This window comes from Mustela erminea, chromosome 2 (assembly GCF_009829155.1).
Source record: "Mustela erminea isolate mMusErm1 chromosome 2, mMusErm1.Pri, whole genome shotgun sequence".
Classification (NCBI taxonomy): Eukaryota; Metazoa; Chordata; class Mammalia; order Carnivora; family Mustelidae; genus Mustela; species Mustela erminea.
Window position 1 is genome coordinate 36,144,170 of NC_045615.1, and position 4,641 is coordinate 36,148,810.

The 4,641-nt window shown below is 36.2% G+C and overlaps 1 non-coding gene across 1 annotated transcript; it reads left to right on the forward strand.

Moving 5' to 3' along the window:
- Positions 1–1,550: 1,550 nt before the first annotated feature.
- LOC116585467 lies at positions 1,551–1,714 on the forward strand. Its single transcript, XR_004283652.1, has one exon. It is a non-coding gene; the product is annotated as a U1 spliceosomal RNA (small nuclear RNA).
- The last annotated feature ends 2,927 nt before the right edge of the window (positions 1,715–4,641 follow it).

Here is a 4,641-nt window from a genome sequence, read left to right on the forward strand (position 1 = left end):
TAAGATGTGCAAGTCTTCTGACACTCAAACTTCAAACCACACTGCCCCACCGCGGCAGCCTCGGCAGGGTATTGCAAGCCGACAGTCTAGCAGCAGCTTGGCTTACTCTCAAAGGTGAGCCTCTGCCCCTTCTGCAACGTCTCCCAGTGTTCCTGCTGGTCACCCAGGTCCAGCTTGGCAACAGGGGAAGTGGGGTTCACTTGGTCAGCTTCAGCGCGGCAGCCAAAGAAACAGTGCCAACTCCACCAGCCGCTGCCTGGGTCTGGGTCCCGACTCCCAACTGCAGTGAGGACTCCCTCAGCCTTCACTTTGCTGGACACCGGGCTCCCATCCAGCCTCCCACCTAGCCTGGCGCTGGCCCATGTAGGGCCCTGCATGGCTGTTGTTGGAGGTCCTGGGTTCCCTCTGCCAGCATGGCTTTGTGCCTGCTTGGCCCCTCCCTTGCCACGGAGTTCCATATTCGCAATTTTACAATACAGTACTGTAAATGTATCTTCTCTTCCCCGTGATTTTCTTAATAAACATGTTTTTTTACTAGCTTACTTTATTGTAAGAATATATAATATATAATGTAAATATATCATACATTTATAATAAATATATAATACATGTAAAGTATAAAAATATGTGTTAACTGATTTTATGTTATCTGTAAGGCTTCTGGTCAATAATACACTATTAGTGCTTAAGTCTGGGGTGAGTCAGAAGTTATATGTGGATTTTTCCCTGCACAGGGGATGGCATTCCCAACATCCCCAATGTTGTTCAAAGGTCAACTATAATTAACGTAGGAGAAAATAAATAAAAAGAAGTTTAAATATTGAGTCATACCCCAATAACATCTGATTCCAGCAACCTATTAATATACAATTAGAAGTTCTTTCTATTGCAAATATCTAGAAATGATACTTACAATTCTAACATTTCCTTAAGATCATAGCTTCAAATAAGTGAAATTAGCTTAAACCCTTGGTCACAGGAACACAGAACAACAAAAACCAGTTCAGTTAGTACATAGTTGAGAGGATTTGCTGGCAAGTCTAGCATGGGACAGAGGACACTAGAAACCAAACGTCTGTGAGATACCACCTACATCGGGGAAGAACGTGAGACCTGAGCCCATGCGAGATAGGAGTTGAAGTTAAACCCTCATATATAGCAAGAAGCCTTGACTGACTCCATAATTAGTAAAAGGGTGAACAAGGCAAAACAAAGAACTTATATATACACAAAGGAAGACGGCAAAGTCTTTTCAATCACCACTTGGTTTCCAGGTTGAAAAAAAAAAAATCTCCTTAGATAATTGGTAACCATGAGCTATATTAGACATGGTTTTGAAGTTGGAATTTATGCTCTCCTCAAGGGTACAGAATGCCCAAGTTGAGACGCTATCATAAAAATGAGCCCTTGAATAGTGATACTCCTAGTATACTCAGAAAAGCAAATGCAATCACTCTTCAGAGGCAAGTTCCTCTAGGGCTGAACAGAATCCATACATAAACTCCTCAGGTAAAACTGCTCCCGCTGTGACGTTAAAAAGCACATAAGCAATACTTACCTGGCAGGGTAGATACCATGATTACAAAAGTGGTTTTCCCAGGGTGAGGCTTATCCATTGCACTCTAGATGCGTTGACCCCTGCAATTTCTCCAAATGTGGGAAACTCAACTGCATGATTTGTGGTAGTGGGGGAGTATGTTTGCACTTTCCCCGAAATTGGGGAAAAAAAAAAAAAAGCACATGAGCAAAAATCAGCATTCCCAATAAAGGGTCAATTTAGATTCATAAGGGTTAAAAACAACCCTTAAAGAGTGTGTGTGTGTGTGTGTGCATATATATATATATATATATATATATATATATATATATATGCATATGCACACACAAACATATATATATTACATTTTTTAATATTTTTATGTTAGAATATGAACTTTCTATTCATTTTTTTAATTAAAGAAGTTTTTAATGTTTCATTTGGAACCTAAAGGAACCAAAGCCAAAAATCACAAAATGTCTCCTATTTAACTACAACCCAGCATCAGTCTTCATTCTCTGCAGTTCTAATTCAGCTTGGTCTCTGCCCTAGGCCCCACGTACATATTCCCCAGGGAAATGAAATTGCTGCTGCCCCTGCAGTCTGGACTGTCCTTTTCTGGAATGGATGTGATGTCTTTAAGAAAGGGAAAGTTGAACTAGTTTATTGGTTAAGTCTTTCATGTCTTCTTTCTTTAAGAAAAAGAAAATCCAAAAAGTTACCAAAATCTGCAAGGCTATCACAGAACTGGTCTCGCATTCACAAAAATTCAAACACAGCCAACTGATGACTTTTAAAGTTCTCTCTGGCCAAGTTTTGTTCATCGAAACTAGCATTGTATTTGGATTTGCCAAATATCAGGGCAGAAGTAGATTTTTGTAGTAAATCTTTCTCCTTGGAAGGAATGGGTTGGAGAAAATCCTTGTTTTAGTCTTGCTAGAGGAAGTGTCCATCTTTTTTATTCTTTTTGTCTTTTTGTCTTTCCTACCTTGATTCTGAACCTATTTAAATGCCACCATCTGCTTTCTCCTTCTACTTCTAGACTGCTAAAGGCTTCTGGGGAGATTCGTAGCATTGTACCAATAGCTTCTACATTTTCATGGTTTCCAACCTCTAGTGACTTATTATAACTCCATCTGCCAAACTTTTATTCACTTCTCCTATTCTTTTTTCCATGTCCTTCAGAACATTAATCCATATGTTTTCTCTATATCTGAGGTTAAGAATTCATACAATTACATTTTGTAAATTGCCTGATTTTATATTTTATAAGAAATTATATGAACAAAACACAGAAAAAATAAAATATATGATGATAAATTCATACATTTGCATTTTATTTGTGAAAAAGTTTTCAAATGGCATATTTTTCCCCCTAAGGCCAATGTCTTTCAATATCATAAAAGTTGCTAAGAAATAAGAGATGATAAATGATGTAGGCTATGTCACTACTTTTGTATTAATAAATAATTAATAAGTACAAAATCATGTAAATTATGTCAAAATTGGAACTACAAGCATTCAAAAACATTTTTATAAGTTGAAATAAACAGATGTGAGGTTTTGCTGATACTAATCTTGTACTTTAACCCTGTTTTTCAATCTTACCAATGATACTTAACCAGACATTGCTATTTTAGCTAAACAGTTTTAGTTTATTTTGCCATTATTTTCCTCTACTTTCTTTATAAGAGTCCCTTACCCTTATGCTCCATGCTCCAGAAGATAAACACACACACGCACACACGCACACACACAAGACTTTTTGTTTTGTTTTGTTTTGTTTTGTTTTGTTTTTGTTTTATGATGTCTATTCACTGAAGAACAGGGCAATAATAAGGAAGTCAGCATTAATACATGAAAGTCTGTTCTGCTCTTACCAGTTGGTTCAGACACTGTGAATTTCTGTCATACCCTAGAGTTTAAAACTACCAGGATCAATATCCATAGCATCCCTGTGGCACCAAGTGTATCCATCTGTAAAACAAGTTTGCAAAGAACCAGCAGCAACTTCCAGATAATAAAACTGTCCGTTCAGCAACCTTCTCAGGGAAGAAAAACCAGTAACTTCTATTATTCCATCTATAATTGCTCAGGTTTCTACAGTAAAAGAAAGCAACTAGAAGGACATCGGAATAGATGACTCTATCTCTGATGTCAGCTACAGAGGTAAATACAAAAACCAAGCCAAAGGGTGCCACTTGCTAATATTTCCTTCTCCAGAAACCCATGCAAATCCTAGGAATTTTTCTGAGCTCTTTCCACCATAAACAATTCCTTATTCCTTCTATATTTTTTCACTTACAAAAAAAAAAAAAAAAAAAAAAAGGAGATGAGGAAATGTCTATTGCCATTTTGATGGAGAATTCATTATATTTTCCAGATATATCTCTAAATCTTATAGTTCTATTTCTTTCAACATTATAAACTGGATATATTCCTATTGGAGTTTTTTAGCTTCTATTTTTTTCAAGAAAGTTATCTGAGGGTATTACTTAAATGCAACAAGACATAGGATCTAAAATCATTACATGTGTTTACACATGATATTTTCTTTTAACTGTGACATTTTCTTTTTATATTGATCAATATGTTTTACCCAGTAACTATTAGATATTGATACAGATTAATAGTGGCATTCTTAGTTTTTATTTATCTCTATCTTCTTATACTCATATTTGTTATGATATGACTATTACATTACTATAAAAAATTTCAAGAATCATAGTTTCTTGATGGAAGAGCACTGAAAGATGGTGATAAAAAATTTTTCATAGTTAAAGAAACTAAATAAATAAGGAACTAATTAATTAATGACAAAATTCAGTTTTCTGATACTTAGCCAAATGTTCTTTTCATATACATCATTACTTTAAGCTTAGATTTTTGTCATCTTCTAACTCCACATTTGCCATCATATGTTAATGTTTTGGGGGTTTTTGTTTTTGTTTTTGTTTTTCTTTTTTTTTAAGATTTTATTTATTTATTTGACAGAGAGATCACAAGTAGGCAGAGAGGCAGGCAGCGAGAAGGGGGAAGCAGGCTCCCTGCTGAGCAGAGAGCCTGACACTGGGCTCCATCCCAGGACCCTGGGATCATGACCC